The sequence below is a fragment of the Lactuca saligna genome, chromosome 3, assembly GCF_052625555.1.
Source record: "Lactuca saligna cultivar CGN05327 chromosome 3, ASM5262555v1, whole genome shotgun sequence".
NCBI classification, from domain to species: domain Eukaryota; kingdom Viridiplantae; phylum Streptophyta; class Magnoliopsida; order Asterales; family Asteraceae; genus Lactuca; species Lactuca saligna.
This window is the reverse complement of record NC_136419.1, coordinates 153,478,353-153,494,567: the sequence shown is the minus strand read 5'-3', so window position 1 is coordinate 153,494,567 and position 16,215 is coordinate 153,478,353.

The window sequence follows — 16,215 nt, the reverse complement described above, 5'->3', positions numbered from 1 at the left end:
TACGTTGGAGAGTCATCATGCCCTGAATTTCATTTCGGGCAACTCTACGGATCAGGATTGGTAGAAATCTGTCTGCTGAGCTCCCTTCGTTTACGATGTAGAAGCTTCGGTCTCCATTAAACGACATAGGTTGATCTTGCTCTTCGCTCCATGTTTCCAAGCATTCTACCCAAGGAGGCGTCGGGCCATGAAAAGCCAGAAAAGGGTTAGGATTTGGAATAGGAGCTACTGGAGGTAGGTTCTCAACCTCAGGTTCAGAGTCATCATCATCCGAAAGGTCTGCAGCATGGTGATCATTCAAAGGGATTGGATGATTATTCTCGGGTTCTTCTCCAAACCATCCAACATTGCCTTCATTCAAAAGGTACGGGTTGCCGTGGGGATGGAGTCTAGCCATGTTATCTACGCGAGAATTGGGGTAAGGAAATAATTATTAGACGACCTATTTAGATACTTATTAGATAATCTTCATTAATTACATCACTATTTGTAAAGTGCATACCACTTATATGTAATGAAAATAAGATAGGCCTTCGAATAAGTGACCTTAACTCCAAATTCACAAGGAACCGGGGTAAAGCAAAAATTTTACAGATTCTAAGTCTATGAAATCCTAGTTACATATAACCTTAGTGTATCCACTTAGAAACTATCAACTTAGTAATGAAGATCCTTTTTAGTTCTCAAGTATGTAATTATAGTAACACAAAATACTCCTATAGCATCTTAGACTTAAGTTCTATTATAATGTTCTCATTGTGGTAGTGTTGGTAAGTTTTTAGACTTATTGCCACATCACAACCATTCTTTGGCATGTGTTAATCACTCCTCGGACTAGCATAGTTGATCAGGATATGCCACTCCCAGGACTAACCATACATCCCCGAGCTTACCTGTGATATTCAACAATACTTTTGTTCTTGTCATTGTCATACGGATTTTAGTATGAATGCGGGCACGTATACTTAGTTAAATATTTTATTATTTAAAAGTATAAACTCTTGGTCAGAGTATTTTTAATCCCATTGTATTTATAGTTAGTATATCTTTTATGGGTTGATATACTCAATTCACTATAAACAATGCTCTGATACCAATTTGTCACACCCCAAAACCGAGAACGACAGATACATTCTGGGGCGGAGGACGTCATGTAATGTATCACAACAATCTAAAGTAGTAAACAAGCAACAACATCATTCATTGCATAAATAGTATAATTTTAATTACAAGTGTGTTCTTTCATAGTATAAGACAACATAATGAATAATCAAAATATAAGACGAGTTTTACTGCTCCGTCTTCACAAAACCTGGTCGTCGTACCTGTCTATTTGTGACCTGAGAATACAAGTTATTTTGAAAGCGAGTATCAGCAATAAAGCTGGTGAATTCATAAGTATTAATGTGTCTTTGATTTGTAAAACTGTGAATTAAAGACTTGTAAACATTTGGAGAAAAGTTTGTATAAGTATGAAATTGTTTGTAAGTAATTGTAAACGTTTGAAAACCCTATAAAATCCCTATGATTCCTACTAGTATAGAAAGTAGTCTTCTACCAAGACCTAACTGTTTTGAAAGTAGTATTCTACCAAGACCCAACTGTTTTGAAAGTAGCCTTCTACCATGACACGACTGTTTTGAAAGTAGCCTTTTACCAAGACCCGACTGTACGACCATTATTATTATTATCTAATCTACCTCATCGATTATGTGAATATGACACATGGTAAAGGTATTAATAATTTATTAACTAGAGTTTTATCCTTTTGTAATTGTCGTATATACAGTGTAACTATTGTAGTATTTGTAATAAGTGACTACTTTTGTGCTAATTTGCCTTAATTGAGGGGTAAGGCATAATGTGATGGCTAGATCCCATACTAAATGCTCCTTGTGAAGAGATTTTGGGAAGCAAACACGACCCCTGGATGATTGCAAGCCGTGAACATCCACATTACTATGATCATGTATACCCAATATAACTATCACAATGTATTAGTGATTCATTAGTATATTAGATCCTGAACTTGTTCCATGCTATAGCGCCTTGTTATGTCTATTCTGTTATCGTGTATTGTAAGAGTATCTATGTAAATGTATTCATGTAAGCGTATCTATGTAAATGTATTCATGTAAGCGTATCTATGTAAGCGTATCTATGTAAACGTATTCATGTAACATGTAATGTATTAGTATAGACTCATGAATGAACTAACTCTTGTATGATTCCTTGTACTTGGAATGATAAGTAGTATCCCCTAACTACACCTATTATAGTTACTAGTAATGTACATGTGTCACCGAATGTATGCCTTTGCTACCCAAAGGTACTGAAGTGACTGAGGGAACTTTTATGTCTATATATGTATACATGATATATAACTAATATTTAGATGACATTCAAAGAAACTGATGCCCTAAGGCCACATCCCAATGAGGAAGAGGAACTAAAGCGAGCTAACTGTCCTAAGTCCTTTAAACATTATTTATATAACTATACATATCTAGGCATGCATTTTACAATATAAAAGCATAAAATAAGTTTTGTAAAAACCTTTGAAAAGTTTAATACTAAGAACGATGACTTGATGTCAGTTTATAAAACGATTTGAAAGTATTTTGTTTGATAAGACAATTTAAGTATAAGGAAAACCTTTGTTTGAAACACCTTTGTAACAGAGTTTAAAAGGAAACATACAGTATGTAAGACAATTTGATAAAGAGTTTTAAACATGTAAAAACGTGTAAGAAAGTCATTTGAAGAAATCTGTTTGGTAAAACATTTAACGTGTAGTAAATCCATTTGCATGCTAGTTATTAATCACATGTGATTGATATGACAATTAGCATGATTCAACTTGTATCCCCGCATAAAGCATTTATAAACATTTAAACGGTTAACTAAGGGGTATGAACTCACCTGCAGTGAGTGGATCGGATGTAAGTGTCGGACAAGTGCTTGGGGTCAAGTGAAGACTTAAACACACACAATGATCCTAGTTAACATATAATATCACATATATGCATCCAATTAGTCTTTAAACAACTAATTAACAAATTTAAGACATACTGGGATATGTAAAACACCTTATATAAGTGCTATAAGTCCCGAGGATTGTATCTAAGTGTTATAGGACATCGTTATTGAGTTTAGGGTTCAAGGGAACGCTTCATTTGAGTTTACGGTTTTGTGACCATAACTCATTGAGTTTATGGTCATAAACTCATGGGTTTACGGGCGTAATCTCATGCCTCTTTGACCATGTTTTGTTTTAAAGCTCTACAAGTCCTTAAAATCATTTCTACTTGATGCATAAGCCTATGGAAGGGATTATGGCACCATTTCACTCTTAAATGGAGTTTACGGTCCTTAGACCATTTTCCATTGTGTTTACGACCGTACACCCATTTGGCTTATGGTCTTTTGATGTTTTCAAGCCCTTTAATCATCAAGTAATGGATCTAAGCAAGTTTCCAAGGCTTAGGAGGGACTAGGGCACACTTTGGCACCCATTTTAGAGTTTACGGCCCAAGAACACCTTGGACCGTAAACACCTTGTTCTTGTGTTTGGGTGATTTCCTTGGTATATGGATGTGTAACAAGCCTTAATATACTCTAGGATAGAAGTACTTACAAGGTAGACACTTGAAAAGGAGTTCACGTCCCAAGAACACACAAGTTATCTTGGTGTTCTTGAGGATCTTGAGGATCTAGCCAAAACACGGGTATTCATGGATGAAATCAAGAGTGAATCAAGTAGAAGTAGTGTAGTAACGCATAGATGGAAGAGAAGGCTTACATATGTGAAGATTGGGATGAAAACTTGAAGATCCTTGGGAGAGAAATCGGGTTTTCTCTAGCTTGAAATGGAAGAAATGAAGGAAAAATGGCTAAGTGCCATATATATACTCCATGGAGTTTACGGCCGTAAACTCCATGTTGGGCTGTAAAATCCAAACTCTTGGAGTTTTTAGACTTCTAGGATGCACAATATGCCCTGGAGTATACGTCCCATGTTTACCTCTTGAAGGATTAAAGCTCAGAAAGCTAAAACGGATACCAAATGTGCTAAGAGGTAGCACAAATGAGTTTGACTTTCAATGAAGTGTTTGAATGTACAAGATAGAAAATTTCGGTTTGTCATAGGTTCTAAGTCTGATTCTTCTTGGACTTCCTCCTCGTTCTCTTCCTCAGAACTCTCCTCAAGGTCTTCTTCTGTTGGGACCACTGGGTTCTCGTTCTCAAGTTCTGCTTCGAGCCATCCTCCGACTCCTTGATCGGGAAAGTACGGGTCTCCAAGGAGATGGAATCCAACCATGTTATCTAAGCGATAAAAGGGATATTAGAATTTTCTAAACACTAAAACATATAAATTTGAACATCAAGGTTAGACTATTGCATTTACAAAATGCTCCTATAGTATTCTATATGTTATGTTTGATTCTAAAGATTATATGTTTTGTAGGTTTTAGACTTGTTGTCCACTGCAACTATTCCCTTACACATGTTAGTCGGCTCTCTGATAAATATAGTTGATCAGTCTATATTCATCCCAGTCCCGATTACATATTCCAAGGCATACATGTAGTGCACAACTCATCTATAATACATCTATATTGTTTTCCTAATGATATTGTTATTGTTATGTAATGTATGCATGTATACTTTCAATAAAACTATATTTTTAAAAGTATATCTCCTAATCAGAGTGTTTTTGCCCAGTTGTGTTTATACTTGTATATCAAAAATGGTTTTGATATGCTTAGTTCACTATAAACAATGCTCTGATACCAATCTGTTACACCCCAAACCTGAACAGCGGAAACATTCAGGGGTGGAGGACGTCATGTACAGTATCATAACAATTGAATAGTAAAGAAAGTACACATGTGACAACCCGATATTTCAACTCTTTGTAATGGCCTGATAGGTCAAGTATTGTAACCATTTTTGAGTTAATAAAAAATAAACTTTGATAATAAAATGTCCAAAAAGTTTCTATTTAACTACCTACTATGTTTCATATCATTAAACCGGCATCGTTCGTAAAAAGAATGCCCAAACCCGACTTCGTATATTGAAATTAAGATTTTTCCAATTTCGGCTTAGCAACAATCAACTGAAAACTCGAATCAGAGATCGAGCGACTTTTGGCCGGAATGACCTAAACGAGAATCGAAGGTCTCGACAATGGTTATTCAGCGGTAAAAAGTCTGGCAAAAACCGACGTCAGATAAAGAAGTTATGAATTTTTAAAGAAATTCCTTAATCACGTCATTTTAATAAATAAATAATAAAAATAATTTCGGAATTTGCTGATGGAATCTAAACGAAAGTTGTAGAGCGTAATCTCACCTTCGCGAGGATATAAAGAACGTCAAAAACGGAGTTTCTATGAAGAAGATATGAATTTTTGAAGTTTATTAAATAAATTATATATATTTATTTAATTATAAATTCTTGGTATTATCCGAAGGAGTCGGCACCTAAGGCCGTAGTACATGTCGCGTACCCTCGTACGCCCCGCGTACTCAAGGCCAAGGCCTCGGATCGTCCACGTCCCGGTCTATGCGAGCCTACCCCCGTCCCATCCGAAGTGCGAGGCAGTCGAGGACTCGGTCATGCGTGACGTACGCGTACGCCCCGCGTACGGAGGCGGTTCCAGCATCCTATAAATAGGATGCGAGGGTTTCCGAAAAATTTGCTCATTCTCTCTCACTTTTCTTGCGTTTTACCTCGTTTTCCTTGCCCGCACTACCCCGAAACCCTGGTCATTTTGAGTAAGTCCCGAAGGTCGATTTTACTCCTGAGATTCCCTAGAATTCCGAGGAAAATCCGTTTCCCGAGACGAAACTCTGCCCGGTTTTCCATCTCGCTATCTTCAAACTTTCAAGTGAGTTCATACCCCTTAATTAACCCTTTTAAATATTCTAAACGCTTTTATATGCTTTCTAGGAGGGGGGAATACAAGTAAAACACACGACTACTATCGGGTGTTATATATAAAGATTATTATACACTTTATAGGGAACTCCAGTATACAAAACTATATTACAATAGCATTCTATCTTTAAAAACTATAAATGGTTGTAATGCATGTATAAACTAAACATTTTCTTAGATTTAAAGTAAGTTGTGTCTATCTTAGATGTTACAAAAATCTATGCTTTCATAACAAGTGATTCTTTTCTAGATATTTTAAAAACAAACGAGACACACTTTTAGAAAACTATAAAAGGTATAGTTTTATGAAGATATTGCTAACTTTTACATACTAGAAACACAATTTTCAAGAAATCATTGTCATGTACAATAACAAACGAACATTTTAACACGTAAATCTGTTTTTATACTACGGTTCTGTGAGACATTTACTTCACGTACGTTCGAGTACACATTTTAAGTCCTGTATTATATACCAGAATCCCTTGGAGGGGGAGCATGGTGTTTGTATATAGATCTATATGGGCTTGACAACCCGCGCCCTGACTGTTAGCTACAGTCCACCGTTTGGGGTGACAAACGTCATAACATTCCAACGCTTGAAGAACGTTGTGTATAGGCAATCCGAGTCAATAGTATGGTTATAAAGCTCACAGATAGTATTAAAAATACATTGATTTACGAGGTTTTCAAACATACTGGTTACTTTTACACTTACAAACATTTAAGAAACAAACTTTGGTCTGGAAGGAAGACTACTTTTATACTAGTAGAAAATACAGGATTTTCTAAACACAAACAAACAAGGACATGATATTTCGTTTCATACAAACATTATCATTAAATACTTATGAAACTCACCAGCTTAAGTGTTGATCTACTCTTTCAAAATTACTTGTATGTCCCAGGGATTCAGTAACTACAGGTATCATATTGCTTTTGATGAAGAGATGCTGCGGCGCCAGTTTAATCTCATATTTTGACATCATATTTGTAATTGATTTTGAACATGTAACGTTTGACAAATGTAAAACTTTCAATTATATATATATATATATATATATATATATATATATATATATATATATATATATATATATATATATATATGATGGTTGTATTGCTGTCTTTACTATGTATTCACTTGTTACGCTACCACATGAAGTCATCCGCCCCCGAACGTTTCCGCCGTTCAGGTTTGGGGGTGTGACAGATTGGTATTAGAGCAATGTTTATAGTGAACTAAGTATATCGAACCACATAAGATATACAAACTATAAATGCTTAAGGGACTAATACTCTCTGACAAAACGATTTTATTTACGCCTGAGCCGCGTTTCGTATAACTTAAAAATGTTAGTTCATTCAAGTACAAATACATGCATACAACAAATTAGTTTAATGTTTATTAAATATACAACAAGTATTTAGACAAGTTGGACACTACGATTAAAACTCGATGTATGTAATCAGAATTGGGACAAATATAGCGTGATCAATTATATTTGTCTGAGATTGGACCAATGTATATCGAGGAACGCTGGTAGTGAGCAACGAGTCAAAACTTACCAAAAACATCACAAAGATCAAACACAAGAATTTAAATACTATAGGAGTATTTGGTGCATACGCTAGATTAATTAGTACTACATGTCTCAAGTTTTATTGAAATCTTATAACCCTATTCTCGTATAGTCAAATGGCTGGATTTCACCGGCATGGAGACCCCTACTACCCACAACAAGGCAACGCTGGATGGCTAGAGGAAGAACCAGAAATGGATCACCCAATCCCTTTGGATGACCACCATGCTGAGGGTTTTTCTGATAATTCAGACTCGGAGCCTGAAGACAACAACCTACCCTTAGCTGCTCAAAACCCAAACCTAAATCCTCGTCCCGCATTTCAAGGACCCACACCTCTGTGGGCCACGAACTTGAGTACATGGAGCCAAGAACAAGGTCAACCCATTCCCCACAATGGAGACTGAAGTTTCTATAATCTCACTGAAGGAGGTCTGCTAACAGATTCCTACCAATCATGGTTCGTAGAATTTCTCGAAACACAATAATGGCTCAAGCAACTATCAACCAAGTCTTAGAGGTTGACGCCAACTCTGGCGTTAACACTGTTCGCATTTGCCAACTGGAGTCTGCTTACGAAAGAACTCTAGTCCGCATTATAGCCCTGCAGAGGGAACTTACTGAAACACGATCTGAAGTTAGGGAACTTCGAGCTCAGCAAGCAAGAACTGGTAGGCTTATGAGGGACATAGAACGTCTACTATCAGAATCAAGGACTCATGCTAGTAGCTCCCATCACCGATAAAATCTCGTCGACCCATCTTTTGGATATAACCTAGTTTATCTAGAAACTTTGGTCTAATTTGCTATCCTTGTAAATCTTAGACCTGTTAGGTCTTGATCTAGTCATATTTCTGTCAAAATTTTCCTAGTTTGGTTGATCTAAGGCCTACTCGTAGGCCATTTTTCTTGAACTTGTTACATCTGTAATCCCAGTATTATTGACAGATATCTAATCATATGGAAATTATTGTCCAAATGTTGTCATCTTCATTTAGTCATACTATTCATTTTGTTGTTGGACTATGGGGGGTTAGTCCATGAGACACACATTCATCATTCATTTATTCTTATCCATATCACCACCTTTTAAACGTATAGTTAAAGATGCCGCCACGCAGGAATACAAGGCGTAACCCTATCAATGAAACACCGATACCACCACCTTCACCTTCACCACCTCAATTTGATGTTGTCATGTTCCAAGCAGCAGTCACCGCAGCGGTAGCAGCTGCCATGTCACAAATAAATAACTCGAGTACCAATGACTCAAGAACTGGCACACACCTTTTCAACCATGGCGAGAGTCATGGGCAACCCCGAGAATGCACTTATAAGGACTTTACTAATGCCAAACCCCGTATGTTTTATGGAACTGGTGGTGTGATGGCTCTAAGACAGTGGATTGAAAGGACAGAAGCAGTCTTTGAAATCTGCTCCTGCCCCGAGCACAGCAAGGTCAAATTTGCAACCTTCACACTCATTGATAGAGCTTTGACTTGGTGGAACGGCCACGTTAAAGTACTTACTCTAATTGTGGCAAACTCCATTAGCTGGGAGAACCTTAAAGCCATGATGATGAGAGAATACTGCCCAAGGGGAGAGATTCAAAGGCTCGAACAGGAACTCTGGACTCTCGGAATGGTTGGTACCGACATCGCAACATATACCAACAGATTCTGCGAGCTGGCAATCCTTTGCCCAGATATGATTGCTCCTGAGAGCAAGAAAATAGAGAGGTACATATGGGGACTGACGACCCAATTACGATCAAGCGTGTTAGCCTCCAAACCTGACACCTTTGAAAGTGCTAAGGAATTGGCACAATCTCTGATTGACTACGGGGGCCATCGGAACTCAACTGTTTATGCACCAGAACCACAGAGAGGAAACAACAACAACAACAACAACAACAGGAAGAGAGTGTGGAATAAAGGGAAGGGTGGGTCTTCCCAAGAACCCGCAAAGAAACAATTAGTTTCGGTAAACGCTACCACATGAAGTCATCCGCCCCCGAACGTTTCTGCCGTTCAGGTTTAGGGGTGTGACAACACACCACCATAATATATATTTGAAAAGTTTACATGATTATTGTATTACATGTTTCAAAAGTCAAATACAATATGATGTTCCAAATGATGTTACTAACGCCATAGAATTAGTCCCAAAAAGTAGTTGCTAACCTGGTGTTTAGCGATTCCCTGAGAATACAAGCTATTTTAAAGAAAAAGTGTCAACAATTAAGTTGGTGAGTTCATAAGTAGATATTTGTGTAAATGTATGTCGTTCGAAAGTTCACGTTTGCTTTCCAAAAAATCTGATATTTTCTTATAAAATGAGTTATGAATCATTGTTTGTATGAAATGAATGTATTGAACTAGGAAAATCCTATATTTTCCTAAAGTTGAAAAGCAGTCTTAAATGACCAATTAAGTTGGTGAGTTCATAAGTTGTTTTTTATGTACGTTTCTGGTTTAATGATATCTACGACTTTCATTTATATACCTAAGGCTAAAAAGTATTTTATTGAAATTCCGTGTTTCATGTTTAGCAGTGCTTTACCGGTTTTGTTGCTGATCTTCAATTAGTCATAACTTCTTCGTTATTACTTGGGTTTTAGTGTTCTCTATATTACTGAAAACCTTGTTACGATATCTACCACTTAGTACATCTAAACTGAGATTTTTGAACATTTCATTTTTGACGCTATTTTTATTATCAAAAGTAGGTTACAATATTTGACTTCAATTCATTACATTATCCTGAAATATCGGGTTGTTACACTCAGCCTCTCGGGGTTATTGGAGCCTGAACCTTCAGTAACCACCATATTCTCTGAAACATAAACATTAAAATTATCAGGGACAGCTAGAACGCACACACAACACTTGTACATCCATGCAAGCTCCTTAGCACCCTAATACTTCTTCTTGAGTTGCGTACGAATATGGTATTTTCAGTAGTATGACCCTGTTGGGTTAGTGTCTAAGCTTGTAACTATATTTGGTAAGTACTTGACTCAGTTGTGCATTGTCCTTTTGGCTTGCCTTCACGAAATCAACATGATAGGATTATTTATGAATAAATAGATTATTATGATTTGTTAATATGTTATATGAATAATATATTAAAGGAGAAATGTTATAGTTTAATTAATACTAGATAAGAATTAATTATGTGGCTAAAAGAAATTAATTAAATAAAGGGGACTGGAACTGTCAATTGTGTGATAGTTGATTTGGGATGAGAATCCTTTGGAATTAAGGGGTGGATGAAATTAGAGTGGGAGCCCATCTAAGTTTCATCCAAGGCCTTATTCTGGAAGGTTCTTTGGTCTGCTTAAGGCCTAAGCTATCCAATTAGGGTTTTGACTGAAACTCTAGCAGCACAAGTATAAATAGACCCCTTAGGCATCGGAAATCAGATAACCCTATTCCTAAGAGTCCAAGAGCCAAATTCTAGAGCCTTCAACCTCTCTCCAAGATTATCATCTTGCTATTGCTATTTGTAAGCCATTAGAGTAGTGACATTTGTGACTCTCAGCTCCAAGGACAAGAAGATGCAAGATATCAAGAATAGGTAATCATCTAGATCTGCTTTGTTATGTTAATTTCGAGTTATACTCATTAGATCCAGGGTTTCAAGTCTTGGATGAATAGCTTGTACAATAGAGAAACCTAGATCCAAGCATTAGGGTTTGCATAAGCTCATAGGATGTTCTTTCAATTTAAACCCATCAGTGGTATCAGAGCTTTGTTTGGTTTCTATTGTATTGATGCCTTGTATGTTCATTCATGCTTTAAAATCGATTTTGGGCTTTCTGTCTGACAAACATGACGAGTTCCATTGAGAACTCGATGAGTTCCAATGTGAACTCGACGAGTTTAGCTGTCAGACAGAGAGATTTTCGGGATTTCTTGCTGCTTTGCTTAAGGATAATTACCTAAATCGTTTTTGACTAATAAAATCTGAATTTTATTACTATTTTATGATTATCCTTACCAAATCAAAAGATAATTACCAATTATTTGAATAATAAATTCATTATTTGATAATACTTGATTATTTAAATTAATTGTGTTATTATCTTGTAAATTAAATTGATTAGGTCAAATTTAGATAATCATTAAATTAATTGTTTACTTTAAATTATTTGCTATTTGATCCTTTGTGTTTTGAAAAGTTCAAAAACTTGCCCTCAAGTTTAGAAATTTAAATTTTAATTAAAAGTTTAATTTGAACTATTTAAATTTCAAACCTATAATTTTACAAGTTTAAAATTCAACCTTATAATTTATAATATTATAAGATATATATATATATATATATATATATATATATATATATATATATATATATATATATATATATATATATATATATATATATATATATATATAACTTAAATGCTAGTCTTACCGTTAGTAGGCCTCATTCACGAAACCAATCTAGCTATAAGGGGGTATAAGGTTATGGCCTATAAAATGGTCGTTTAATGGGTGTCCACTCTCACCCACCGCTTCATTGATTGGTGGAGGGTCGTTACCCGAACGGGTAGGAAGGGCAAACATTTCCTCATTAAAAGTATAATGAATCTATATAAAGTAACTAAATGTTTTTAAAAAATTCTCAATCTTAGTTACTTTAGGCAAAAGTGAATTGATGCAATTCCATGAAATTACACGTTCTACCCTTACTAAGATGTTAGTGGAGCATGTGTGGTTAACCAACACACTAATTAGGTTCTAAGAAAAGGTGGAAAAGGGTGACTCATTATTTGTTATAGTTCGATGGAGCGTGTATGGTTAACCGACACATCAAATAGGCGATTGTACCAATGAGGACACCATGTATACTTGCATTGTTATTCACACCCGCTTTGTGATCCTCAGCATCCCAGTTACAAACTAGAGGGGCATATCAAGATTTAAATATGCCATTGAAAAGTTCAATGAATCTCAAAAGATCTAGGAGTTTTCAATACATTTAAAACTTAATCTCTTTTTCGTTTTTCATGGTCGAGAATTAGGTGTTGTTTGTTTTTTCGAAGAGAAAATCCATAAAGTCTGTAGACCAACTCTGCAATCCTATATAAAAGAAGAGCTGGAACAAACGTTTGCACCCTATCAAGGTTGTAGAACTCACTACTCGGTACCTGCTTAGCTGACTGGGGAGTAGCGAGTACTCGGGAGTACTCGAGGAGCACTCGGATTTGGTAATTCATGTAGAAATATTTTTCGGAAAATTATATATGTCAAAATCATAAGTTAAAATCATAATTTGATTGAAATATATAACTAAAATTAGATACATGTGAATACATAAAAACTAAAATACACATAATTGTCTCACTACGTGGATAATTACTGAAAATTTAAGATATATATGTAGTAATAATTACATGTTTGTGTTAAATAATAAATCATTAAGTGCATTATACATATTAATTTTGAAATTCTTGATTTTTTCTCTTTATATGACAATTTTGACCCTTTGACCACGTTTGACCGCGTAGGCCCGAGTTTGTCCGATTTTTGACCGAGTTTGACTGATTTTCGGCCGATTTTGACTAAATCCGAGTTTTTTGGCCGAGTTGACATTACTCGCCTCCGTGGAGGGCCGATTCCGAGTAATCGGCCGAGTAGGCTGACTTTTGCAACACTGCATCCTATAATAAGAAGCATGTTTATTTTTTAACATCTGCAGACTGGTACAGTAAGCTGAAATTTAAATAAACTAATTAAAAGTTTAATTTGAACTATTTAAATTTCAAACCTATAATTTTACAAGTTTAAAATTCAACCTTATAATTTATAATATTATAAGATATATATATATATATATATATATATATATATATATATATATATATATATATATATATATATATATAACTTAAATGCTAGTCTTACCGTTAGTAGGCCTCATTCACGAAACCAATCTAGCTATAAGGGGGTATAAGGTTATGGCCTATAAAATGGTCGTTTAATGGGTGTCCACTCTCACCCACCGCTTCATTGATTGGTGGAGGGTCGTTACCCGAACGGGTAGGAAGGGCAAACATTTCCTCATTAAAAGTATAATGAATCTATATAAAGTAACTAAATGTTTTTAAAAAATTCTCAATCTTAGTTACTTTAGGCAAAAGTGAATTGATGCAATTCCATGAAATTACACGTTCTACCCTTACTAAGATGTTAGTGGAGCATGTGTGGTTAACCAACACACTAATTAGGTTCTAAGAAAAGGTGGAAAAGGGTGACTCATTATTTGTTATAGTTCGATGGAGCGTGTATGGTTAACCGACACATCAAATAGGCGATTGTACCAATGAGGATACCATGTATACTTGCATTGTTATTCACACCCGCTTTGTGATCCTCAGCATCCCAGTCACAAACTAGAGGGGCATATCAAGATTTAAATATGCCATTGAAAAGTTCAATGAATCTCAAAAGATCTAGGAGTTTTCAATACATTTAAAACATAATCTCTTTTTCGTTTTTCATGGTGGAGAATTAGGTGTTGTTTGTTTTTTTCGAAGAGAAATTCCATAAAGTCTGTAGACCAACTCTGCAATCCTATATAAAAGAAGAGCTGGAACAAACGTTTGCACCCTATCAAGGTTGTAGAACTCACTACTCGGTACCTGCTTAGCTGACTGGGGAGTAGCGAGTACTCGGGAGTACTCGAGGAGCACTCGGATTTGGTAATTCATGTAGAAATATTTTTCGGAAAATTATATATGTCAAAATCATAAGTTAAAATCATAATTTGATTGAAATATATAACCAAAATTAGATACATGTGAATACATAAAAACTAAAATACACATAATTGTCTCACTACGTGGATAATTACTGAAAATTTAAGATATATATGTAGTAATAATTACATGTTTGTGTTAAATAATAAATCATTAAGTGCATTATACATATTAATTTTCAAATTCTTGATTTTTTCTCTTTATATGACAATTTTGACCCTTTGACCACGTTTGACCGCGTAGGCCCGAGTTTGTCCGATTTTTGACCGAGTTTGACTGATTTTCGGCCGATTTTGACTAAATCCGAGTTTTTTGGCCAAGTTGACATTACTCGCCTCCGTGGAGGGCCGATTCCGTGTAATCGGCCGAGTAGGCTGACTTTTGCAACACTGCACCCTATAATAAGAAGCATGTTTATTTTTTAACATCTGCAGACTGGTACAGTAAGCTGAAATTTAAATAAACTAATTAAAAGTTTAATTTGAACTATTTAAATTTCAAACCTATAATTTTACAAGTTTAAAATTCAACCTTATAATTTTTAAATATTATAAGATATATATATATATATATATATATATATATATATATATATATATATATATATATATATATATAACTTAAATGCTAGTCTTACCGTTAGTAGGCCTCATTCACGAAACCGATCTAGCTATAAGGGGGTATAAGGTTATGGCCTATAAAATGGTCGTTTAATGGTTGTCCACTCTCACCCACCGCTTCCTTGATTGGTGGAGGGTCGTTACCCGAACGGGTAGGAAGGGCAAACATTTCCTCATTAAAAGTATAATGAATCTATATAAAGTAACTAAATGTTTTTAAAAAATTCTCAATCTTAGTTACTTTAGGCAAAAGTGAATTGATGCAATTTCATGAAATTACACGTTCTACCCTTACTAAGATGTTAGTGGAGCATGTGTGGTTAACCAACACACTAATTAGGTTCTAAGAAAAGGTGGAAAAGGGTGACTCATTATTTGTTATAGTTCGATGGAGCGTGTATGGTTAACCGACACATCAAATAGGCGATTGTACCAATGAGGACACCATGTATACTTGCATTGTTTCACACCCGCTTTGTGATCCTCAGCATCCCAGTTACAAACTAGAGGGGCATATCAAGATTTAAATATGCCATTGAAAAGTTCAATGAATCTCAAAAGATCTAGGAGTTTTCAATACATTTAAAACTTAATCTCTTTTTCGTTTTTCATGGTCGAGAATTAGGTGTTGTTTGTTTTTTCGAAGAGAAAATCCATAAAGTCTGTAGACCAACTCTGCAATCCTATATAAAAGAAGAGCTGGAACAAACGTTTGCACCCTATCAAGGTTGTAGAACTCACTACTCGGTACCTGCTTAGCTGACTGGGGAGTAGCGAGTACTCGGGAGTACTCGAGGAGCACTCGGATTTGGTAATTCATGTAGAAATATTTTTCGGAAAATTATATATGTCAAAATCATAAGTTAAAATCATAATTTGATTGAAATATATAACTAAAATTAGATACATGTGAATACATAAAAACTAAAATACACATAATTGTCTCACTACGTGGATAATTACTGAAAATTTAAGATATATATGTAGTAATAATTACATGTTTGTGTTAAATAATAAATCATTAAGTGCATTATACATATTAATTTTGAAATTCTTGATTTTTTCTCTTTATATGACAATTTTGACCCTTTGACCACGTTTGACCGCGTAGGCCCGAGTTTGTCTGATTTTTGACCGAGTTTGACTGATTTTCGGCCGATTTTGACTAAATCCGAGTTTTTTGGCCGAGTTGACATTACTCGCCTCCGTGGAGGGCCGATTCCGAGTAATCGGCCGAGTAGGCTGACTTTTGCAACACTGCACCCTATAATAAGAAGCATGTTTATTTTTTAACATCTGC